We start from the raw sequence: 27,013 nt of genomic DNA, 5'->3' as shown, positions 1-27,013 counted from the left end.
TTGCCCCTTGATCGTCTCTGTATTCCTGGTGCTTAAGAATTCCTAGTGCTTTCCTAGTGCATTGTCTTAGGATAGAGATAGCTCAGTATAGTTCTTCTCACTATAAAGTACTGTTACGTTGAAAGTCTTTGCTTGTGTACTAATAATGTATGACATATCTGCTGAGGACAAGGAAAGGAATAGTTTTAAAACTGCAATGGATAACAAAAGATTGTATGATGTAATACCTTTATTATGTAATTATAAAACTAACAAATGATCATGGTAGAAAATTTGAAAAACTCCTAGACAAAAGAGAGATCAACAAAATTTCGAGTAACTTTCAGAGTGTACAGTTGTTCATGAATATTAGTGCTTTCATATTTTCCAGGACTTTCAGTAGACTCTGCTTCTTAAGAGTGTATTCATGATATTTTACTTTAATGATGTTTTCATCATGGGGACACACACACACAGAAATCTGTTAAAAAAAAAGATAGACATGTAAATCACTGATGTTTCAGATAGCCACATGAAATAAAGTGAGAAAGGTCAACAAGCTGAAAGAATGTGGAGTAGCATCTCCTTAATTGCTTACATAATTCTGATAATTACCTCTTTGTGGATAAAGTAATTAATGGGGAATCTAATTCAAGAAAAAGATATGAACTTCAAGCCTTCTCGAAGCCGAGTATTTATTTCCACAAAAGGTTACTTTCCACGGCCGTGCTTCCTTATTACCAGACAGGGAAAGAGTATTGTATGGCAAAGGATCTTCTTGAAGGAGGGTGCTTCCCACACTGATTGTCACAAATGACTTCGGAATTACTGTTGCTGTATTACCAAAATCTTAAACTAGGATATTTTTGACAAATTTGGTCCTTAGTTAATTTTTAGAGCTACAAACTGTCAGATGGCTCTGAAATAACAATTGTCTGGCTATTTTTCAGGGTGATCACAATATGGTAATGACCTTGAGGTATCACTAAAAAGCAGGAAGGTGTGAGTCTTCCTTTGGTGCCAGAGTGAAATGCGAGTTGGAGTTGGAGTTGGAAAAGAGGCCCACAACCAAGTGATAGAGAAGGAAATGTGAGGTCATTGGTGAAAAACCAGGTTGAAGTTAAGGTGAAGAGGCATGAGGAAATGGGCAACTGTTCCAGTATTACAAAGATCATCAAGAAGCATATCCATGAATGTAGTTTGTATTGCAATCTGCTGAAAAAGAGACAAATATCCTGGCCTGGCCTTCATGGAGATTATATTTTATTGATTCTGATAATAGATTATTGTTGAAAAGGGCCTCCTATAAATAATAACCATGCAAAGGCAGCAAGATAATTTATTTTTCTTTATGTATGTGTTTCTCATTCCTTCTCACTTCTCTCTTAGGAGAAGAGAAAAATCACAAAAAACAAAAATGTCAAGTCTCAGCTATTCAGTTTCAAAATAATTTTTTTCCAAATTCCAGTGAAGGCAATAGGTTAACTGTTAAGATTTGTAAGGCTCAAAAAGCTAGATTTTTACGAAGGGTAGCCAAATTTTATTCCATAAATAATAGCTTTGGAAAGAATATGTGGTGATGCAAAGTTGGAAAAAGCTGGTTTTCCTTCCGTGAATGGCTTCACTGTCTTAGGAGAAGAGGCAGAGAAGAAATCAAAGTAATTAAACATGGGGTGAGTTTTCCTGATAGGGGACTCTAGTGCTTTAAAATAGACTAGATAATCCTAGGGATAATCTGAGGGTAGAACAGACCAATGCCTCATTTCCAGTCTGGTACCCTGGAAGAAAACAGTGTATTTCCTTTGAGGTCTTGAGAGGTTTTTCTTCCGCTTTGTTTTGGTTTTGCTTCATTTTGTAATCAGCCTTATTAAGGAATCACTTATATACAATAAAATGCAGACATTTTTAGTTAACGGTTCAGTGACTTTTAATTAATATATACATTTGTATAACTACCACCCCCATAAAGATAGATAACAATTCTAAAACCCTAGAAAGTTTCCTCCCAGGCTTTTGCAAAAGTATCCCCATCTCCCACCCCAAGGCAACCACGGATTTGTTTTTTATCTTTAGAGATGACTTTTGCCGAGTTTACAATTTCATGTAAGTTGAATAATACAGTAGGTGCCCTTCTGATGTGGCTTCACTTGCTCAGCATATGGTTTTTGAGATTCATGCATGTTGGGATGTTTTAAACCAGGACTTTAGCCTGGGTGGCTGATGTTGTCTGAAGGCACCTATAGGTACATCTGAGTCTCTGGCATTGTCACTGTCTGTTCTTGGCTCAGTATTTTCAACTTTCTAAGAAGCACAAGGTTGAAGTAAGGAAGATCATTGTCAGTATAATGGAGGTGAAGTGGGTTCTGTTATATAATATTCTCAGCATAAATTGATCTGCTTGGAATCATTGTGTTGATAATGGACAAGGATACTCCTCCTCCAAAAACCTTGATACTATAAAACTTCTAAAGGACGCTGTCCTAGGACTCTTTTAATTTTCATGTTTTGGGAAACATTTCTGGAGAATTCAAATGCTCGCAACCTGAAAGAAACAATTATTCACCTGAAAGCTGACTCTGCTAAAGTTGAGTTGTCTGACCTTTACATGCTGATAGAACCCAAATAGCCTTGCAAAACAATGCTCTCGTGTTGGATATAAGCACATAGATTGTTTAAGATGGACGTGTATATGCAGTAAAGTGAAAAAGCAAAGAATCTTTGAGTTTCCCTTGCTGGGTTTTTTAATTTTTTCATTTAAGTTTCTATAGCATATGCTAATAATTCAGGGAAACCTCAGGTTAGTTTTAGGTCCACTCTACATAAATGTTGAAGTACTCCATATCCACCTTTTTTCTACCTTCCTTCTTTTCTTCCATCTTTCCTTTCTAACTCCTTATAATCCATTATACTTAATCCTGCATTTGCTGAGGTGGCAATTAGTGTAGGAAAATACTGTGAAATTTTGCTGTTCAGAATGCATGTTGACCAAATTCTATATTGAGAAAAGGTCTGAATTTACCCAGAGTAACCCTTTCTCAGCATCTTTGAATAAAGGGCATAGAAACTGGGCTATATATAATATCCTGACAGGTATGTAGAACTCATAGCAATTGCCCTAAAGAGCTTACCTAGCGTAGATGCATATGAATGCATTTAATAATTGCTTTATTGGCAGCAGTGCCAACCTACACAGTCTGTTTGGTTTTATATCATTCTCATTACCTGCTGTTTACCACTGTATACATTGCTAATGGCGTGGTTTCTATGGCTTGTGAATTTCACGGCCAAATAATATGTAATTTATTGCACACTTTAGTGTAGAAGATGGAGACTCCATAACTTTTCGTGTGCTCTTTGCCCCTTTGGAATGTATTACACTGAGATCAGGCAAAGTAATAAATTTATTTCAAATGTGCGTGATAGCTAAACATCAATTAGGACTGATGGGCAATATTCTTCCAGCAACATAACAGTTTTTAAAGACTAAGCCATTGAACATGGAGTTACTGAACATGGGACTCAGTTCACTGGGATCCTTCTTAGAAAGCTAAAGGAAAACTTGGATTGGATTTGTGTGGCTTTTTCAAGTAGTAACTAATCACCTACATCTTGGTGAACTTAATTTGTCACAATTGTTTGGTATTTTATTAACTCTCTTCCCCTTCTTCCCCGACTCTCACGAGAACGGATCATGAGTATCTTAAAACATACTAAGTCGTCTTCCATCCCTGTTAATCTAACTACAAAAGCACACTTTCCTGATCCAATGTAACTTACTGTCTTTTAGAGTGGCTGGGGTTTTAATTCTCTACAAAATTAAAACCAGCAAAGAGAAACATTTTCAAGGAGCCACCACATTGTAGCGCTTTAGAAAGAAGACTTTAGAATTAAGGGCAACTATATCATTTTATAGCTAAAGCACCTGAGGCCTAAAGTAGGCAGGTAACCATCGAGGTCAGGGAAAGGGGTTGAAGATCAGGTTTCCAGAAAGAGTCTAGAGGGACTCAATCTGAGCAGGTCAAAAACTGAAAGGAGGCCACGAATGTTCTGGGAAGGCTGGCATCTGGCCTCAAGTGTGGGATTCAGACAGGGAGTGGACCTGGGGGGAACTGAGCTTCTGCAGTAGGCAGAGAAGTCCACCTCATCTCCGGAAAGTGCCACTGACATCGGAGTTGAGGGGAAAGAGCAATGAATTCCAGTCCACCTGAGAAAGCAGGCCAGTCTGATTAACTCTGAATTTAGGCTTATTTCAGATACTTCTTGAGAAAGAACTTGGACAAGAGCAAGTCCCACGCAGCCTCTTTTAAATCCATGCCCAGTATTTTCTGGTGGAGCTGCTAAACCCTCCAAGTGACTCCAGTATTTTAATTTCACTCTATATTTAATTCTGACAGTTCTATGACTGATTATTTAATGGGAAAATAAGTAGGGTCACAAAAGAGTGTGAATGTATTTTACCAGATGATGATGGGCGGAGTGGAGCAGTCTGGAATGGGACACAAATAAAAAGGGATCTTGGTAAAGAAAAACGTCTATTAGAAATGGAGAGGAATTCGCAAGGACATTAGTGCCTGACACCACGCCCTTCTCTCTGCATTTTTAGAAGCTAGTTTCTAATTTTATTTTCGCAGGAGCTGTCCCTGTGATGAATTCTCTTTTACTTCCACACCATTTATCACCTGGACATATTGTGAAGTTTGTGTGAGAGAAAGCAAGTATTAGAATTTGTCTTGCAAGGAGCTATAAACACTTCCTGGAACAATCTAGGGTAGAAGGAAAAGGAAAGGAAGGTGGAAACAAAGGAGAAAGACAGCTAATGATGCTGGAGTCTCTCGCTGGGATTTGTGGTATCTCTTTTTGAAACTAAGTACAGAAAGTCAGAACTTGACTGATTGTTTCCTGATCACGGTTTGTTTTCAGTTTTGCTTTTTTCTTGCTCTCTCATCAGTTATTCCAGCCATTGCTATGTCATTTTCAGTTTCAGTAAGCATGCCTGTCTTGTTTCCATTTGCATTATTCATGTAAACGTTGATTGAACTGATGACCCCGAGTTATCAAGGAAACATTAGATACACCAGTAGATACATTTCTTATTTTAGAAAAAAATTACCGAGTGAAGGTTAAAATAACTCCTCTTCAATTTGTCATTTAAAAAAAGCTTCTCCTAACATATAATACCTCATTGCCTAACAATGCCAGATAAATGAAGAATTCCTATGTATTCATGAATGCAGGCTAGTCTGTATATTTTTTGGCAGGTATGACCGTTACCGAGGGTAACGGCCTGGTTTGCTGGCCATGCCCTGTCTCCTAGATAGTTGTAGTTTCTGTTGTCTTTCAGTTGGTCCATTGGATATCAGAGGTGAATTTATAAAACTATACTTCCCTTTACACTTAGTTTTTTGTTTTGTTTTGTTTTACTTGAAGTATAGTTGATTGACAACGTTGTGTTTCAGGTGTACAGCCAAGTGATTCTGATATATGTATCTCTTCTTCAGATCCTTTTCCATTATAGGTTATTACAAGGTATTGAATATAGTTGCCTGTGCTATACAGTAGGACCTCGTAGTCTATCTACTTTATATATAGTATACACTTACTTTGTGTGATCCACGCTGGTCAGACCACATGATTATTTTCACTTCTGATATAATTTTTTCAGGTCCAACCTCAAATCTTTGATAAGAAGATATTTTTTAGCATGTGTGTGCTCTAAATGCAACAGTAGTTATTAGAGATATGGTTTTGCACTAGGTATTCTTCGCTTTTTTGTTCTCGGCCAACCAACTGAAAATTAGCATTTATTTTCTGGTTGGTTTGCTAGATGTTTATGACTATAATAAAAGTCTTACATTTTGTCTCATATCTTAAAACACAATCTGAATTAGCAATGGGTATTGTGCTATACATAGGCGCTGTGATATAAATATTGTGTAAGTGAGATGTAATGCTTGGTGTACATAAGGGTTCAATAGTCCACTGTGAGAGTGCAGCCTTTTGAACAACCTCAGTGATAAGTGGGAACCACTTGTCCAAGACTTTTATTTAAGATGCAATACTCATTTCTATCCCCTTCAATACATTTTAAGTACCCCAAGCTAGAATAATGGGGCTAGAGGTGCAAGAAGAATATTATACCAAACAGGGGCAATATAAAAAAACATTACAATCAACTTTTTCTTATTAAAAATATAAGTCAAAAACCTAAATACAATATTATTCCACAGAGTTTTAAGGTATGTTAAAAACATTGTGATAGGATGTTTCAAAAATTATGGTACAATCCCCTTCTGACACCCTCATTCCTGAGTCACCACTTCAGCAGGACTGGGCTTTGGCATACTCAACCCACATGATGAGACAATAGCAAAAGAGCTTGATGGCTCAGTTGCCGAGGACTAGCCCACTAGGTTCTGAAGACAAGTGGACCAGGTGCTCCCACTGTCCAAGCCAACCACCGAACCTGTGAGTGAGGCTGTCTCAGACCAGCTCTCACTCAGCTGATCCATCAGTTGACTAAAACTGCATGAAGGAGCCCAGATAAAACCAAAAGTAAAACACTACCCAGATGAATCCAGTCCCAAATGGCCAAGTGATTGCTATTTTAAGCCACTAAGTTTTTTGTTGTTTTTTTGTTTTTTATATCTTTATTGGAGTATAATTTCTTTACAATGGTTTGTTAGTTTCTGCTTTATAACAAAGTGAATCAGTTATACACATACATATGTTCCCACATCTCTTCCCTCTTGTGTCTCCCTCCCTCCCACCCTCCCTATCCCACCCCTCTAGGTGGTCACAAAGCACCAAGCTGATCTCCCTAAGCCACTCAGTTTTGAGGTGGTTTGTAATACAGCAAAAGCTAATCTATACTATAATACGATTTGGTCAAGTGGGTTTATCCTTGAGAATGCAAGGTTGGTTCAGTATCAGCCAATCAATTCATGTGATTCACTGTATTAGTTAAATAAAAGGAGAAAATCATATCATCATTCTTTTTAGATAGAAGAGATAAAAAGCATCCCATGAGGTTCAAAATCTATTGGGTAGGGTAAATTTTATAAAACTAGATCCAAATAATAACTATCTTTCCTTGATAAAGGCTATATACCAAAAATACATGGCACATGTATACACTAACAAAAATTATTATACTACTAATTTTTTTAAAAAATTAGCATTTCCTTTAAGGAGAGAATTGAGATGAAGATTTATAACATTACTGGTCTATTGGAACCGACCTTTTTGGAGCTGTGTGTTGAGAGAAATAGAAAGAGAGAAGGTTTAGAAGAATATAGATAAAAATGTCATATTTATAGATTGTTTTGATTATGTATTTCATTGGAAACACAGGAAAATCAATAAACTATTAAATCTAAGAAAAGAGCTCAACATAGGGGCTGGAAAAAAATTAATACACCAAAATCAATTGTGTTCCTCCATAGCATCAATATCTAGATACAATACAAGATGAATTTACCATAGTAACAAAACCTATAGAGCATATGGGGTTTCACCTAATAAATTATGCAGAAAATCTTCATAATGAAAACTTTATTAGAGGACACATGAGTAATAGGAATATATATCACAGCTATGGATGAGATGACTTACTATAATAATATAAATATCCTTATATTAATATATAAAATTAAATGCAACTGTAATAAAAGGCCAAGCTCTTTTTTTTTTTTTTTTTGAGGGACAGCATAAAAAAGTGATTCTAAAATGTATCTGGGGGACTTCCCTGGTGGTGCAGTGGTTGAGAATCCGCCTGCCAATGGAGGGAACATGGGTTCAATCCCTGGTCCAGGAAGATCCCACATGCCATGGAGCAACTAAGCTGGTGCACCACAACTGCTGAGCCTGCACTCTAGAGCCCACGAGCCACAACTGCTGAAGCCCACGAGCCTGGAGCCTGTGCTCTGCAACAAGGGAAGCCACTGCAATGAGAAGCCTGTGCAGCACAACAAAGAGTAGCCTCCTGCCGCACCGCTCGCTGCAACTAGACAAAGCTCACACGCAGCAATGAAGACCCAATGCAGCCAAAAAAAAAAAAGAAAGAAAAAAAAAAAGAGCAGATTGCTCTATCTCCTATAAAAAAATTAAAATTAAATAAAGTAAAATAAAATGTATCTGGAAGAATAAAGTTCTCCATACAGCTAAGGTAGTTTTGAAAAATAAGCTCAAAATGGAGAATGTGCCCTACACATTGAGATATATTGGGAAGTCATGATAGATAAGAACTGTGTGATGCCCTTGGAAGAAACAGCAAATAAGAAAACAAATCAAACAGGTGGCCTAGAAATAGAGCTATATACAGATAGAAAGTTGGCACATGAAAGAGATGGAATCATAGTCCAATGGAGGAAGCTGAATTACAGCTTTTGGGGAAACAGTCTCATTTTAAAAAGAGAGATGAGACTGGATCTTAACCTAGTGATATCACTTATGTTGTACCCAGTCCTATATAGCTCACCTAATCTTCACAAAAAAATCCACAAGGCATAAACTATTATCCTCATTTTACAGGTGGAAAAACTGAAGTATGAGAGATAAAATGACTAGCCTAAGAAGTACATGGTGGAGCTGGAACTTAAACCCCACAGAAATCATTCTATTAACCATTATGTTATATAATTCCACCTAATGTACAAAACTAAAATACAATAGTTTTAATATTTAAATGTGAAAAATAAAATCTAGAGAGAATAAAAGAAATTGCAAGGTAATATATTTGTGATTTCAGGGTAAGAGATGAAATAGATCTTTGAAAAATAAAGAAGCATACATTGTATGAAGCAAAAGTGATGAATTTAACTATATTAAAATTATAAATTAATATAAAAAATCTGATTTAAAAAAATAGGCAGAAGAGCTGAATAGACATTTTTCCAAAGAAAACATACAGATGGCCAACAGGCACATGAAAAGGTGCTCAACATCACTAGCCATCAGGGAAATGCAAATCAAAACAACAATGAGAGATCACCTCACACATGTCAGAATGGCTATCATAAAAAAGAACAAAACTAACAAGCCTTGGCGAGGATGTGGAGAAAAGGGAACCCTGGTACACTGTTGGTGGGAATGTTAACTGATGTAGCCACTAGAGGGGTGGGATAGGGAGGGTGCAAGGGAGACGCACGAGGAAGAAGATATGGGGACATATGTATATGTATAGCTGACTCACTTTGTTATAAAGCAGAAACTAACACACCATTGTAAAGCAACTATACTCCAATAAAGATGTTAATAAAAACAAAAACAAAACAGAACAACCATATAATCCAGTAATTCCACTCCTGGGTATATATCTGAAGAAAACAGAAACACTGATTTGAAAAGATGCATGCACCCACATCCAGTGTTTATAACAGCATTGTTTACAATAGCCGAGATATGGAAGCAACCTAAGTGTCCATCAACAGATGAATGAACAAAGAATACGTGCCATATGTACACAATGGAACACTGCTCAGCCATAAAAAATGATTAAATTGTGCCATTTACAACAACATAGATGGACCTGGAGGGTATTATGCTTAGTGAAATAAGTCAGACAAAGACAAATACTGTAATGATATCACTTATAAGTAGAATCAAAAAAATAAGACGAATGAATACAACAAAACAGAGAGATTCACAGATATAGAAAACAATTTAGTGGTTACCAGTGGGGAGAGGGAAGCGAGAGGGGCAAGATACAGATTGGGAATTAGGAAGTGCAGACAACTATGTATAAAATAAATGAGATACAAGGATATATTGTAGGGCATGGGGAATATAGCCAATATTTTATAATAACTTTCAATGGAGCATAATCTATAAAAATATTGAATCACCATGTTGTACACCTGAAATTAACATAATATTGTAAATCAATTATACTTTAATAAAAAATTAGAATTTTATGTACAATAAAGGATACCAAAGTCAGACTGAAAAACAGTTGATGGGTAGAAGACATATTCATTATCTAAAACCCAACAAAGGACTCAACATCTGAATACAAAAACTTCTACATCTCTAAAGACACACAATACTCAATAGAAAAATGAGCGAAGGTCATGATAGGCAATTCATAGAATGGAAAACATGAATAGCAAGAAAGTATATGAAGACCTAACTTTTCTAGAATCAGAGCAATGCAGAATTAAAACACCTTACTTCATATGAATCCACACATGCCAAATTTCCAGAAGTTAAAATGCAAATTATGCTGTGGAGCAACTACGCCTGCGCACCACAACTACTGAGCCTGCGCTCTAGAGCCTGGGAGCCACAGCTACTGAGCCCGCGCGCCTAGAGCCTATGCTCCGCAACAAGAGAAGCCACTGCGATGAGAAGCCTGCGCACCGCAACGAAGAGTAGACCCCGCTCGCTGCAACTAGAGAGAGCCTGAGTGTAGCAACGAAGACCCAATGCAGCCAAAAATAAATTAATTTTTAAAAATGCAGATTAACAGCGTGTGGTGACAAAGGATATGGCAAGAGAGAAATTCCAAGTATTGCTGGTGAGGGGAAAATGGTACAGCTATTCTGGGGAGGAATCTGTGAAATAAGGCATATATATGACTTCTACCTCAGCCATTCCACAGCTGCAGTGTTACTCTGCACTGTTACTCAAGGGGACATGTGGAAAGAGTGTATTAATGCCTATGGTGGACATAAAGTGTTGAAAATAGCGTAAGTATGTATCACCAGGGTAACGGATAAGCAAAATATGGTATTAACATATGGTGGAATATTAGACAGTCGCCAGAAGCAATAATTTCTACGGAGCAACACAGACAAATTTTAAAACAATAATTTTGTGTAGAAAAATAAAAGAATAGGATGTGATTTTTAGTCGATACTACTTTTGCAAAAATTAGAAAATACAAAACAATTCGGTATTTCAAATAGATACACGTTTAAAATAACTATGAAAGGTGAGTTGGGAAATTACATATTAAATGGCCCAAATGGTGCTATATAGGGGAAAATAAAGGAAATAAATCTGGCAGAGGAACGTCGGGGCCAAAACCGATCTTAAAAGTATTAGAAAATAGAGTGACCATACACACTGATGATAGAGTGACATGAACTGAGGCATATGGTCCCTTTTGAGTAAATGCCTTAAATACAAACTAAAAAAATAATGTCATAAGATTTACAAGCACTATAAAAATATTTAGCATTATTGCAGTAGATAGTAGAAATATATAACCTTTCAACTTAAATAAAAACAAGACTGATGAAATTTGTTCCCATGTCATCCATGCTAAGGAAGAAATAATAAATCAGCTTTTAAGATAGAATTTTTTACATGAGAGATAAAAAAACAAACAAAAAGAAACCCTAACTGTTTATCCCATGAAGGGAGAAAAAAACAATTTGAAAAGTCAGAGTAGAACTCTCTGAGGATAATATTTAACATCAATTTTTGTAAAACAGAATTTTAAGAAGCTGGTTTTGAATTGTTTATAGAGTTTCTAATTAGCATGCTGAGGAAATACAGGGTCCATCTTAATCCAGAAGCAAATAAAAAGTTCTGACTCTTAAAATTCTAGGCTCTAGAGTAGGTGCGTGCTGGTGTGCTGGTGTGTATGTGTGCACATTTGCTGTGTGTTTTCAATAAACTCAAGAGTACATAAGGGTGTATGTTATTACATTGTAACAATTCTTGAGCAAGTCTATCTGAAGGTCAGTAGCAAACAAGTAGATGCCGCTTGGGTGGCCCCCCAAACTCTCAGGTAATGCGCAGATCTGGCTTGGCAATCATGTTCTGCTTTTAGACATAATGCATTTTTATGTTCTTGTTAGCATTGAAAGACTAACTTGAATATTCTGCAACTGATGAAATGGACAACAGAGCAGTAACCTAGAGTTTACAAGTATTGGGGGCAGTAAAACTTTAGTTCTAGATTTAACTTGGATTTTAGTCCTAATTTAACTTGGATTTTCTACAACGCACTTTTTTTCTATAAACTGGAGGTATATACCACCATAATCCTAAAAAACCTGTGACTTTGGGCTTCAGGGGTCTAAGCCTTCTCTCTAAGTGACTGAAAGGTACAACTGGATATTAGACCTGTCTAAAAATTGTCCTTTTCTGTCCTCATATACAAGGGTTCAGCTTGATTTTTGGATAGCTGTCGTTAAAAAAAAAAAAAAAAATGTGCAAAGAGCTAATGCCTTTTGCTACAAGACAAAAAACCATTTCTCCTGGACATGCAGTAATAGGAGGCAATGCCATGTGTTGGAAGCATGCACATATTTTATGATAGATATTAATCTGGAGGTTAACAGCTAGGTGCTCTGGTTGAAGTAGTTTATTTCAAACATACATATAATGTTAACCCACTTTGTAACAAAGCCTTCAACATTTCATATGCAAATTCGTTTTTCTTTCTAGTTTAAGCCCAAGGAAATCCCTATAAGTCTTGTCTCCAAAGAGTAAATATAAAGAATTCATAAGATTAAAGAGTTCTTATCAATTGTATAAAAAACTAGAAATGTACTAGCTAGACAAAAATGTAGACGTCTAAGAGAACGTCCAACAAATAGAAAAGTAGAGGACTGCACTGAGATTGCAATCCTGAGAAAAATACATTATTTCTAAATGAAAAAGTAAAAGGAGATAGTATAAATTAAAGCCAGAAGAAAAATTTAAAATCTACAAAAATACGAGTCAATACAAAGTTAAAAACCCATGAATTTTACTATATACCCAAAGGCTTCACAAAAGATCTCATGAATATCACAAATTAAAATAAAACGAACAAAAGCCAGAAATATTGTTTTCCCCAAATTGTACTACTACCTGCCTATTGCTTCAGTGGTAAGAAGAAAAATTATCTTCAAATAGTTAAATTGTATACCTACTTATATTTTAACTCTTAGGTGGATCTTGTTATATAATATATATGATCTCTAAAGAAAACTTGTTGATTATTTTGGCATCTGTTAGGAAATTCCTATTTAATTAGATAAATCTCCTTAGATAACTCTTAAATAAAAATAGATGCAAATACAGTATGTTTCATATCCTTCATTTTAGACCTCTAAGAGTTGGAAAAGCTCAACCTGGAGAAGAAACTAGTTTTATTGAGGGAAGAAACTACTTTCCAGTTTAGAAGAGGAGGGATTATCCCATTTCTGTAGAGGAAGCAATCAGGAAGATACAAAAAGAATGATCCTTGCCTAGTGCTAAGGCCAGAACTACTGTGAATATTGTACCAGATCTTGTAAAAACAGCCACTGTGCTGGCACTCACAGGCCTGGGTCATGGTGTGTTCAACAATAAAACTTTGTTCCAAAGGATGGAACTCCTTTGGGCCAAAAAGCTTTCACCTGCATTATTCCATTAACCTCACTGTTTTGTTATGGGAAATGCGTTTATTTTTTGAAATGACATTGAAATATATCCTTAAAAGAACACTTTAGGTCTCAACAAGATTCTCTTCTCTTTCAGCCAACACATTACCTTTTAGAAATCAACAGTCTACTTCTTTCTTTAAATCATCACATTTCAAAGCTGTAGCAGCTAATAAATGTTAATATGATTTTTCCAAAACTGCAATCTCCCTAAATTTCTATGCTGTCTTCTTTATCCTGTCTTTTCAAGGTAAAGGTATCTTTCCAGTTTTCTTAGCATTATCAGGATTATGGATTTTGTTCATTGTTACAGTTCGTTATTTATGGACATAAGTTAATGTAAATGCAAAAATATCTCGTATTATTCACAAGCTGGCTGACTTAAATCACTCGCTCTTAAAACAACTTTACTGCTCTCCAATCTGTTCAAATGCACGGAAATATAAATTCAGGACGATGTGGCTTTTCTGCAATGCTTTCTTTTCAGGCTGCAGTCTACATGACAGTGTTATATTTTATCCTTGCTGCTGTTGTTGTTCAATCTATAAAATCTCTCTTGAAGACCCCCAAAACAGCTTGTAATTTACTTTTACTTTTGGTGACTCACTGTTTTCAAATTGCCATCTCTGACCATATCCCCCTTCCAGGGGAATTTATGCAGACTTTTTTTTTTTTTCTTCTACATACTGATTTATGCTAACCTGAACAATTTACCACTTCTACATCCATGTAGTAGCTCAAATAAAATGAGTTCCTGTGTTAATCCCACAGTAAACCTCGGTAATTCTCACATCACAGGAGTTGTAAACGTTTGTTAACAGAAAAAGAATGTTTTTCCCAAAATAGCTACATAACTCTTAAGACTACTCAAATTCCTAAATAATCCTTTTTACAAGACTCCCGCCAACTTTATTTTGATACGTTAAACATGTGGAGCCTATTTTAAAAGGTATTTAACAGTGACTTCATCAAAACAGCTTCCTAGTTGTTCTCATAATGTCTTTTTTCTAAAGCTTTCAAACTGTTTTTAGGCCAACTTGAATAGTGATGAATGTGAGCCGCTATCAAAACGCTTAAGAAGCATTCTGCCAAACAGGATGGGCAAAAATGTTCTAGATCTGCTCAATCTGACATTAGAGGTCATGCAACTTGAAAAATGAAATAACTATTTCCAACACTCATTGAGCCCTTCATTTTAAAAATAACTTCAGGGCTATTTCCACACTCTACATTTAATAATACAATTTTTTAAAAAGGATGCTAGGCTCGGTGAAATCAGAAACTGATCTGCCACTTAAAGCTGGTGAGTCTATTCTTAATGGGCCTCTGGTAGATTTGGGATACTGACGATAGCAGTTTCATTTAAGAACTTCACTAGTAAAAAGAATGACATCCGAAAAGGACTGCTGGGGAAGACAGGGAAGAGAAGACCGGAGTCTCCTGAGAAGAAAAAGAGAAACGATTTAAATAAAGTCGCTAAGGAGGAAGGAGGTGGTGAGAGGCGTAGACAGAAGAGCGAGAAAGAAGATTTAACGAGGAAGTGAAATGGAGCGCAGAGGAAGGCAGAAGCTAATGAGGAAACAAATGGGAAAGGTAGTGTTTTCAAACAGGCATGCACCAGGAAGGGACGAGTTACGGCCTGGAGTAGCCCCAGTGCTTTCAGGTGAAAGAGATGCTCGCAGAGAACAGGGACAAGCAGTTTACTTCCAGGCTTTGGAGCAAGCTAAAAGTTCCTGCCCCGAGCCTCTCCCAGCCTCGGCCGAGCGCGGAGGCGGCGGCTGGGGAAGGGGCCTAGCCAGGAGCCAGGCCCGGCGTCCCGCTCCTCTGGGCTCCGCGGCCGAGGGAAAGAGGCGAGGATTAAGCGGGGAGAGGTTCCGGCCGCAGCTCGGTGGCACCCCGAAAACGGTCCGGGGCTTCGCGAGCCGTTCCCCCTGCGGCGGGGCGCCCAGCGGCCTTGCCTGGGAAGAGGGAGGGAGGCGAGGTCTAGGGCGTCCGCTCGCGCCCGCCGCAGAACCCCTCTGCTGCACTCAGCCCAGGCTTCCAACGGAGGCGCGACCCTGGCTCAGCCGCCGCTTCCCCCTCGGGGTCTTGGCCACCGCCTCCGCCGCCTCCGGGGCTGTTTACACCGTTGGGCCCCGCACGCCGCCGCCTTCTCTCCACCCTAGCGCCGCTGCCGATTCGGCCGCCGCCACCTCCTCCGCCGCAGCCTCGTCTCTCTGGAGCACCTTCCAGCCACCGAACCCTGAGAAACAGACTCCAGCCGCGCCGGCAGGAAACTCCCCCGCAACTGCCAGGGGGACGAATTGGTCAGAACACCGGCGGCTTTTCCGCCATTGAGCAGCAGCCGCTCCGCTCCTTCTGCCTATGCAGACTCTTAACCCATAATTGCTTTACTCTTTACGTCTATTTCTGGGTTCTTAAATTAACTCTTACATCAGTGTTCTTCATTACTCAAATTATTTTTTCTTAGGAACTTTTCCTGGAAGTAAGTTCATGCTATTTTTGACAAGCAAACATTTGACTTCTGAAAGAATTCTTACGGAAATGGGTTTATATCCCAAATGCACCACCAAAAATCTTTGTGACCTTGCATAAACGTCCCTTACCATTTCAGGTGCTATCTTTGCTTGACTCCAAAGGGAACTGATTAAAACTATGAGCATCTAGCTGTTATGCACTTTTGTCTCAGTTTGGTCAATGAAACTCTCAAAAATCCATCAGATTTTCATTATTTTTATCATTAGCCTGTTTGTGTAAAATAAGTTACCATTTGTGGAGCCAGTGTTCTCCTTTATTCCGGCATCCAATCATTGTAAATATTTCTCATGGACACATTCTTAGAAGGCCTATGAATAACCTGGCCTCTTACTGATTCTCCCTTTTGGAGTCTTACTAGCCAGACTTCCCCAATAACTTTCAGAGAGAGCTTTCCCCCTTTCCGGGTCTTCTTTTTGACTTCTATACGCCATAGAACTTTCAAAAGTCATCACACCAATACTAATATTACCACATACCCTCCAAAAAGCTCCAAGCTGTCTATGCCTATTCATTAATACTTTATCAAAACTTGTCCAATTGAGTAGTATTAGCACAGATATTTTACACATTTTAGCACAGACATGCTCTGTTTAAGGCTGACAGATCCATTAGGAATTAACTTTCTGGTACATTTTCCTCACAACTGCGTTTCCTCATAACTGAGCCATCAGTTATCTCTTGCCTATAGAAAGGCAGATAAGAGAAAAGAAAGCTAAGTGAGAAAAGATATGTAAATAGACTAGCACAATATTGGACACATAAATATTCAATAAATGATAGCAAGTATTCTTACCCTTATCCTCACATTAGTTTATATGTATTAAAAACTGATTACTGGACTCAACTCTTACTTCCATTGCTCATTAGATCCTCACAGAAACCTTGGAGGAAGCGAGGTTTTATCCCCATTTTACAGGTTGGGAGACTGCAGCCTAGAGGGCTTAAGTACCTTAACTGAAGTCATATAGTCAAGAAATAAGCCTATATTTGTCACAATCACTTGCCCATGCTTTGACGTGACACCACCACCCATCATTTACCCAGCTTCACCAAGGTACTACTAATTTTTTTACTCTTATTCTCCTCTCTTTGCTTCATACTGCCATTGTCACCAACCCAGTCAAATTCACTTTTAATTTTCCAATGTTAGTGAGGGGAGTAGAAGGTGGAAATTGAGGTTAAAGGAGGAAACTTTAATGTTATTCAAGGATGACTTCATCTTAACTTCCAGCCTTCGTCTACCCATTCTCTGCTCCAGTCACACGCAGAGTATTTGCTATCTCTTCCATAAGTCTTGACTTTTCTTGTCTTTATGCCACTTTTCTTTTCTCCATTTGCAATGAATCTCCCTTTCCCTTGGTTCTTCACCATTTCTTTCTCCATACTCTCCATTAAAATTCAAATCTACCTTTAAAGCCCAACTCATATACCAGTTCTGTCCTGCAGTCTCCCGGATCTGCCAAGTCAGAACTAACCACTTGCTCCTCCGTGCTCCTGCAATGGCAATGATGTTAGAAGGGTGAGTGATTTTACAGCTCGCTCACCACCTGTGGGAAATATGTCCTATTTGCCCTTCCACATCCTTTCTCCACCCAACTCTATATGGATGGCTTGCATGGCCTATCTTAGTAAGTGTCCTTGCTCTGGCTTCCGTTTGGCTCACCAATGAAGAGTACCAATAGAAGATTGTAGAGAACGAAGGAGGGGAGTGAAGTTAGGGTATTAATTCTTGCCAAATTGCTGGGAGTTGGCTGCATCCCCCAACTAACATATAGTGCTTCTCTGTGGGGCGTCACAGCATCTTTGGGGAGGACTCTCTCTCCAGCAAGGCTTCCTTTCTCTTTCATCTCCTATAAAGTAGCCACACTTTTACTGAACCCAGGGCACTACACTATCTCTTGATTCTCTACATTGGGCCCAATTTATCCTTATTGATGTACCCCTGATTTCCTGCTGAGACCCTGTCTGATGAACTTTGTAATATGCTCTTCTAAGCTGTTAATTTTACAAACCATATTATTACACTTATTAGAAGAACGTCTTCAGGATGTGTCAGTAAGCTCTGATTGATAATAATCGTAAACAGCTAGAATTTATGGAACATAAAGCATGCTTTGGTTACTCTCTTGAGTACACCGTGTGCATTATTCTAAGTAATTAAAATCACTATTAGCTAAGCAAGGCACACAGATGCTAAGAGGTTCCCAGAAGTAACTTGCTCATGGTCACTCCAGTGTCTCAGTAGTGTTTAGGACTCAGATCTGTCCAAAGCCTAAACCTTAAGTTCTAGGTCTAAGCAGTGGCTCTCAAACTTGAGTATGCATCAGCATCACCAAGAGAGCTTGCTGAAACAGGTAGTGGGCCCCACCCCCAGACTGTCTGAGTCTGTAGGTCTGGAGCAGGGCCCAAGACTTTCATTTCTAAAAATTCCTACGTGCAGCTGATGTGCTGGTCTGGATACCAGACTTTGAGAACCACTAGTCCAGGCATTTAGGTCTAGAATTTCAGGTGTTAGAATAATTTTCTGGTGATAAATGTCCAAAAAAAAAAAAAAACAGCACTGCATTTTTCTGTTTGTAAGGAGGTAATAAATTCAATCTTAAAGAGTCAGTAATGGGACTAAGTATTTAAGAAAGAAGCGTTATTCTCCAGGAAGATGGGAGGAGATGGACATTCGAAGGACAGGAATGCCCTTTCAGGAAACTTGCAAAGGGAACAGAAAAATAACATAGTAAGATTCTGCTATCCAGTGTTCACAGAACATGAGTGGGATACTCTTGACTGTAAAATGGGAAGCCAACTTTTGCTCACCATATACATACCTTATTCAGTACAAATGTTTATTAAGAATCTCCAAAAGCTCTAGACACTAGGCATCAGGGCTACACTGATAGAGCAGATAAAGTGCCTGGCCTCACGGAGCTTGTGCTTCAGAGGATGTACATCAGCTTAGATAGACTGAATGATGGATACCATATTGGGTTCACACTTCATCTCAAGAAAAAAATATATCCATACACGTGATCCAGGAGTCAAATGGCAAAAGACCTAGCCTCAAAGTGAGTGTTAATTTCATTAAATGGTAGGTAAAAATTATTTTATATGCTGAGATAGGCTCTGCTTAAAAGACACAATATTCCTCCAAACGTAGCTTATAAACCTGTGACTTTTTCTAGGAGAAATGTTGCCTTCTTTCCCAAGAAGGGAGCAGTAGGGGTCGGGGTGGAAATAGTTTCATCATCAGAGGCACAGTCTCACTACTACTGCTCAGCTCCAATTCGCAACCTTCTGAATGGTTTCCAGACGAAATAATTTACCAAAGTGATGAAGAAAAAATGGCCCATTAATCTTACGATGCGTGTTATAACTTAACTCTGGGTTTAGCATAGGAAAAATATTATTTGCATTGATTATAAATATGCTTTATGGCTGCATATATTATTCACTCTGAACATTCTAAAATTATTAGCTGGGTTGACATGATGAACTGCACAAGAGTACTTCTAGATGGCATCTCAATGTCATCTGTTACTCACATCATATAGGTCTAGGAATCAATATGTATTTTACTCAATATGAGATCTTATTCCAAAGACCAAAATATGCCTGTTTTTATTCGATGGTTATCATCATGAAACTACCAGCTAAACATCATTTAGAAAATTCAAAGCAAGTAAATTACTGTATTAACTGTCCAACTGTGATTATGACTTTCCTCCACTTACAGCTGAACCTAATATAATGATCTGGTCAGTCTGACTAGGAGGATTTATTCATTAATTTACTCAAATGTTCTGAGGTATATTTTGAAGGACTTAAATTATGGTCTGGTTTGTAGGATCCAACAGTAAGGGTGCAGGTTTATCTCCTACAAGTTCTGTGACCTTGCCCAAGTGACTTAGCATCTCTGAGCCTCACTTTCCTAATCTGTAAAATGGAAACAATAATAGAACCCAAGTTGTAAAGCTGAAGGAAAAAAAGTAATATGGTAATGTATTTTGGCACAAAAGAGCAGTTACGCTGATGGTCATTATTTGTGAATACTGTTGCTAAGATTATTGAAAACCTGTTGTGTGTTAGGTGCTGTTCAAGGACTAGAATTTTAAGACTGTTCTTCACCTTTATCCCAGTTTTACCTGCAAAGTTCTGCCATGCACTGGAAAAACATACTGGTATTTCTAGGGAAGGGGGCCACTCAGGTGACATTTTTGTTTCACCAGGTATATAAAGTATACAAAGGTTATAGTGTATCTTTTAAGTCCTTTGGACGTCTAGTTACCTTTCACTAGAATGATTCTAGTAGATCCTGATAGATACCTGAGACAAGGTCAGGTCAGTGATGCTGGTACCTTTTCTGGCTTAAGAGCATAGGGCAGAAACACAGGAAGAGAGGTCTTCCTTTTCCACTCCTGTTACTAAGAACCCTCTCGAATAATGACAATCTGAAACAGATCACTACATTGTTGCATGTTGTAGAATCAAAGCAGTGTACAAAGCAAAGAGCACTGGCCTCCATTATACTTGCATTTCACTTGAGATTCACTTTTCTAGACCGTGGAGAAAGCAGATGTTCCAACACTTTCCAGGTACTGCAATATTACAATCTGGCAATCTCCACCACTGCATGTTTGATCACACCATTCCCTGCAAATGGAATGCTGTTCCATCAAGGTCAGATTGACCAGTGCAAATACCTGATTTTATCGTACGGTCAGAACCAAATTAACTTACTGAAATTCTGCCCAGCTCAGGGTCTACCTTCTCTGTGAAACCTCCTGTGAGATCCCAAGTTACAAACAACTCTATCTTCTTCAGAAGACATTGTATACTATATAAATAGTAATTTACATATAAATATATGTATATGTGTGTGTATTTCTTTGTTACATTAAGTTACAGCTCCTGTGGTTTCTCTTCTTAACTAAACTGGACCCCCTTATCATCACAGTGGCCATGTACATCATTGTATCCTCCAAAAAATCCAGATAATAATATCATGGATTCAGTATATAGTTGTTTAATAGAAAACAATTAACTAACCACTGCAGAATACTAGTGTCTCTCAAGGTGTGTTCAGTGGATCATAAATCCTGTGAGACAGTCCATGAAGGAAAAGATTTCAAATAAATTTGGGATCTGTTGTCCACTACATCTCCTTATCAGAGACTCATAATTCTCAAGACTCGTAAAAAGCTCTGTAGCAAAGAAACTTGACTTAGTTTGACCCAGTATTTCTCTTACAAGCGTATCAGTTCTGGAGGTCAAGGACATTTTCCACCTCTAATACAACATCTCTACTGCCTAGTAGAGTGCCTGGCACTTAGTAGACACCTAATAAATATTTGAATAAGTTTCAACATACATTCCCCTTTTAAGCTATAGAAGAAAAACATAGTATATAGTATATTTTGATCTACTTGGGGAGAATAATAATATGAATAGATAAATTTACACAAATCATTTTAAAGTATATATATTTGATAATACTTTTTTCCACAAATCTACACAACTGCACATTTAGTGGTGATAGTAAACGAACTACATTTGCTTCTGAAAACTTGCTAAGAAGGATGGCTACTAAAAGCTACAACTTGAACCCAAAACAATTGATTTAGTTCATTGGTCCCCACTCCTTAGCAGTTTTAATATAGAAGAAAATAGACGCATATATTTCTTTTCTGCCATAATATGACATCACATAAGGAATGCTATGTTATTAGCTAGAAATAAGATTTGCTTTTGTTATTTTAGAACATTTGATCACATAAGAATAATTCTAGATTTTTTCCCCTCCTGTGACTCTCACAGCATCCCCATCTAAAATAGACTTTGGAGATTTAGATCAAATGTCATATCAATTGTCCTAGACTGCTTACTATGTGCTTTCACTATAGATTTTAACGTCAATAGAGAAAGGAGAAGGAAAAGTCAGAGGGAAATGAAACAGGTGTACGCAACACCCCTCTCCACTACCGACATTTCTCAGAATTCTGGGGGAAGTTGCATCTATAAGTGGAAAGTTTTTCACCATGGAACTCACGGTGGTTGAACTTCTCATGAAGAATTTTTTTTTTCACTACTGAAGAAAAGTATGTTTGATTTTACCATAACTGAAAAGTTCTCCCGTTTCTACTTCTGAGGTTTGCCCTCAAGACTACTGTTTACCTAATGGAAGGGACTCCTATGCATGGAGGAAAAAGTGCACCATTTGAAGGAAAAGCTAAAGGAGTGATATATTCAGGTAGCTCCTCATTCCACCAATGAAAACGTACACATAGATTTTCCACTTTACACCTCATTTTCCACCTTATTTTCATGATTTTGAAATGAATATGTAGGGTCTGATGAGTTTGTCAATAGTCTATAATTATTAGTGTTATTAAAATAGAATACAAATGATAAGCCATATGTAAAAATGCTGTGTGAATAAACTGCTATACCCCAAATAATACAAATGAGTGAATGGCAGTAAATGCTAAGAGGGATTAACAACGTAAAGGTTATTAAAAACATGATGACCGTATTTCATATTTTTGTGTCTTTTTCTCTCTCGCTCTTTTTTTTTGTTTTGTTTTTGTTTTTGGTACGCGGGCCTCTCACTGTTGTGGCCTCTTCCGTTGCAGAGCACAGGCTCCGGACGCGCAGGCACAGCGGCCATTGCTCACGGGCCCAGCCGCTCCGCGGCATGTGGGATCTTCGCGGACCGGGTCACGAACCCGCGTCCCCTGCATCGGCAGGCAGAACACTCAACCACTGCGCCACCAGGGAAGCCCTTCTCTCTCACTCTTACTCAACTCCTCAATAACTAAGAGAATATGCTCACAAATGGTAAGCATGTTTTGGATGTTCGATGTGTGTTTGTGGGGAAGAACAAAAAAAAACCTGCCTCAGTTAGGTCAAATATCATACAAGAGATGAATGAGATTAGAGATGGGATTGGGATTTGTGTTAGTTACTCAATAGCTAACCAATCACAGATATGACAGTGCAGTGCAATATGCAAATATACTTTTAAACAACTTCTCTTAAGTTATCTACTGTCTGTAAAGACAATCACACTCAACTGCTCTGCACTTAACCCCAGAGCTTCTGAGTTAGAATCTCTTAGAAATAGGTACACGTTTCATTGCTTTGGCAACATTTACATGGCTCTGCATCAGGCAATACAACAGCTAAGATCACACTCTGGGAATTCAGGAAAGGCTAGTGTCCAGTTCTGGTTGTTCTACCACCCAACTGTGATCTAGGGTAAATTCCTGATTATAAAAAAAAAACAAAAAAAAAAACCCTGAAGATGCTGAAACAGTATTTCCTACATCACAGGGTCGTCATGGGGATAAAAGGTCATTAGGATAAAGTGCCTCTCACCCAGGAAACACTGATAAATGCTACTGATGCTACCATCATCATCATCATGACCGATCACGAACATATTGCCACATGGAAATTCAACATTCCCTGGGCCATTCACAACTCTCCTTTAAAGGACTCATATTCTATGTGGGGTCTTAACACCTTCAAATAACAGAAAATACAAGTCTTTACGCCTTTTTTTCTGTAGCTAATTTTGGCATCTTTCACCTCTGTCCACTTAACCGTTGGTTTAGCACATTCTTGTCACACAAAGAAGCTACCTCCCAAAGAGAGGAGCAATGTGTCAAGTGACAGACATTGAGTGAAGTCTTTCACATCCTAGATTACCCATGGTACAGCTCAGCTGGTCTCTGGGTTGGAAGGCCTGGGTCTACTTTGCTCGTCTGTTACAGGGGAAGGGACATGGTCCTTAGCATGTGCTCTGTGAAACAGAGGCAGCTGCGGGTAGAATTATAACACAAGCAGAACTGCCTTCAATTCTTCCTTCTTAGGTCTTTTTCTTCTTGTTCAGCTGTTCAAGGAACTTGCCTGCCCTCTGTCCCTGCCAGGACGATGTTACATCTGCCTGGATAAGTAGGTCATCATTGTATATCAGGAAAGGTCTTATTTGTAATCATCAGGAACCAGATATGGCTAATTTGAGCAGAAAAGGAAACTTTTGGAAGTTTATGGTTAGGCCTCAGTAACTAGAAGCAGACGAAACAACCGAAAGCCAAGGCTATGCTATTGCAATTATAGGATCAGGCCAAAGTGATGTTATAAGTCCTAGCTGGCCTTGCTACCAAGCAGCAACACGAAACAGGAGGTTGACCCAGCACTGCTGGCCTTGCTTCTTTACATCATTTATTTGTAATTCAAAATCCAAGAGAGGGGTGCAGTTGGCCAACCCGAGGTCGCCCGACTGTTTTCCATCTGTAAGGGAGACTGAGCATGTGAGTAAACAGTGTACCTGACATGTTCAGCTTGTATAATGAGAGGAAGGCTCTGTTTCTCACCAAGACCCACAAAGTGGAAAATTCCCCAAAGAGAAAGGAATTTCAGATCAGATGCTTGAAAAGTTGAAAACAACAGCAACAACAAACAAATGCAGATGTGGAATTAAAGACATGGAGTCATTCAGAACCTATATGTGGAGTGATTCAGACCTGAGTTCACATCTGGAACAGCTACTCAATCTTGCTGAGCTTCAATTTTCTCTAAAGGAAACAACGTGGAAGATGATATCCACATGTAACTTGTGGTACACATGAAGGAGGGTAGTACAGTATATGATGCCTGGCACATCCTATGCATTTTCTAAAACTACTAGTAGTACTATTATTATTGTTACTTATTATACAATTTACTGTAGAAATTAACAGGGAGAGTATTAATAAATGTTAATACAGTGCTAAGTGTCACATTTATGATCTCAGCTAAATATTTGTTGATTCAACAAACATTCCACATATCAGAAAATAACCTGTTAGTATATTTTTTTTTACAGAGGAAAAGAAACCGTGAGGCTTAGAAAGTGTAAACAATGTACCAAAAGTCACTCATTTAAGAGGTAATGGAATATATTCAGCCTTAAAAAAATGAAGGAGATCCTTTCATTTGTGACAATATAGATGAAACAGGAGTGCATTATGCTGATGAAATAAGCCAGACAGGATAAATACGAATGATATCATTTATATATGGAATCTAAAAAGAAAAAAAGCCACACTCATAGAAACAGAGTAGAAAACTGGTTGCCAGGGGCTGGGGTGTGAGTGGGGAAAAGAGGGTGAGATTGGTAAAAGGCTACAAACTTTCAGCTGCAGGATGAATAAGGTCTGAGGATCTACTGTATAACATAGTTACTACAGTCAATAATACTGTATTGTATAACTAACATTTTCTGAGAGAATAGAACTTAAGTGTTCTCACCAAAAAAAGAAAAAAAGGAAAAAGGTGTCATGAGCCGTTAGATGTATTAATTAACGTGATGGGAAGGATCCTTTTGCAACGCATATGTATATCAAATCATCATGATATACTCTTTCACTATCTTACAATTTTGTCAATTATACCTCAATAAAACAGGAAAAAAAGAGGTAATAAAGATGAGATTCCAATCCAGGATTATCTAGCTCAAAAAACTACACTCTTAACCATTACAATATAGTATCCATCCATATGTTGTAACTGTAAAATGCTTAACACAAAGGAAACGTTAACTAAATGGTAGCTATTCTAACTCTAATGCTTACTAGATATTAGTTATGTGGTATGCTTTACTTCTAACTACAAGTGTATAAGGTGCAAAGTCTTGCTACAGAACATAAAAGCCCCTGTGGTACCCTGTAGGATCTCTCATCTCTCAACCCAGAGTCTCCTCAAGTTGGAGGTCTTTACCCCATTTATAATGTGGGAATAATGCCTTTCCCACATTTGCACTGGGCATGAAAATCCATACTTCCAGGTGTATACGGAACCTCCACTTAGCTCCTCGTCACCTTGGAATCACCAGACCAAAGATCATTTATTCCATTAATATAAATGATGTAGGGATAGAAGTACAGAATATACAGAGAGTGTTGGAGGAATCCAAACAACAAGTCCTCCACTCTCAAAACAAATTTTAGAGTTCCAAAAGTAAAGAGCAATGTTTGGAAATAAAACTAAAAATGAAACTAACATCTACAATTAGCCAAGTATTTATTATGGGCCAGGCTACTTACTAGGCACTTGATAAACATTACAGCTCATCTTCCTGCAGTCCTTCAAAGCATATAATATTGTTTCTATTTCATAGAGAAGAAAATTGTATCTAAGCAGGTTAGTGATTAGCCCAAGACCACAGGGCTAGGCTGTAAGAAAAGAAGGCCAAGTTTCAGTGGTCAAAATGGTGATGGATGGTATAACTAGAAGATTATGGCTAATCAAATAAAAATATTCAAAACGGTCCTAATGTATTATGAGGATTTCTTTAGAATAACTTGGGTGCCTTAGTGAATACAGTAGTGGTAGGCACTACAGTCTCTTTAATTTGCTAATCATACAAATCTACTTTAATATTCTTGGTGACAAGGAGCTAACTACTGATAAGACAGCTTCTTCAGTTTTGGGGCTACTCCAGGGTGAAATGCCGGAACGTCTTACTGCCTGCCTGCAATGTTACCTAGTTCTACCAGGGGGAATAAAGCAGAACAAGTAGCCACTGTTCTTGACAAATGGATACAGTTTCAGTTTTTCAAACTATGAGTGTCAGATTCATTCATTGTATCACATAGATCTGTCAAATGGCTTTGCCCATTTACTAATGGATGGCACACTGCAAACACACGTTGGGTCAAAGGACTCAATGTCACCTCATTGATACTGTCATCAATATAATTTGTATAGGCATTTTGTCTCACCCTGACTTTAAGGACTATGTGAGGAGATCCAAGTCTCCAGACCATGGACTGATCACCTCTGCTTGACACAGTATTCTCTGCTCATTTCCAGAGGGGACCAAGGATAAGCTCTTGTACTTCTGAGTCTATTCACCCTACCTGGCAACACATACTAGCTGGGCTGATTGGATCAAGCAGGAGCCCCAGAGTTTAAATTTCCAGCTGCATTGGAGGAAACAGAGGCTATGCCCCAATCCCATAACCCCTCACTTCTTACTTCTAACCCCTCACTTCTTACTGCTAGCCTATCCTAGGCTGTTCTTGCTGATAGAAGTACTTCATGCTAAAAATTAATTTTGCTTACCTGATGGCAGTCACACAACCTCAAATGCCATTTTTATA

At 38.2% G+C, this 27,013-nt stretch overlaps 1 protein-coding gene across 1 annotated transcript in view; it reads right to left on the bottom strand.

Annotated features, from left to right (window-relative positions):
* Positions 1-211: 211 nt before the first annotated feature.
* LOC125961820 (metabotropic glutamate receptor 7-like) overlaps positions 212-27,013 on the bottom strand; it is a 49,728-nt gene continuing 22,926 nt past the window's right edge. Inside the window, exon 5 of the mRNA XM_049700844.1 lies at positions 212-460. The gene's annotated coding sequence lies outside the window, so the exon portion shown is untranslated. The remainder of the gene's footprint in view (positions 461-27,013) is intronic.

The sequence above is a fragment of the Orcinus orca genome, chromosome 17, assembly GCF_937001465.1.
Source record: "Orcinus orca chromosome 17, mOrcOrc1.1, whole genome shotgun sequence".
Classification (NCBI taxonomy): domain Eukaryota; kingdom Metazoa; phylum Chordata; class Mammalia; order Artiodactyla; family Delphinidae; genus Orcinus; species Orcinus orca.
The sequence above is the reverse complement of the archived record's forward strand: the minus strand, read 5'-3'. Positions and strand labels throughout refer to the sequence as shown.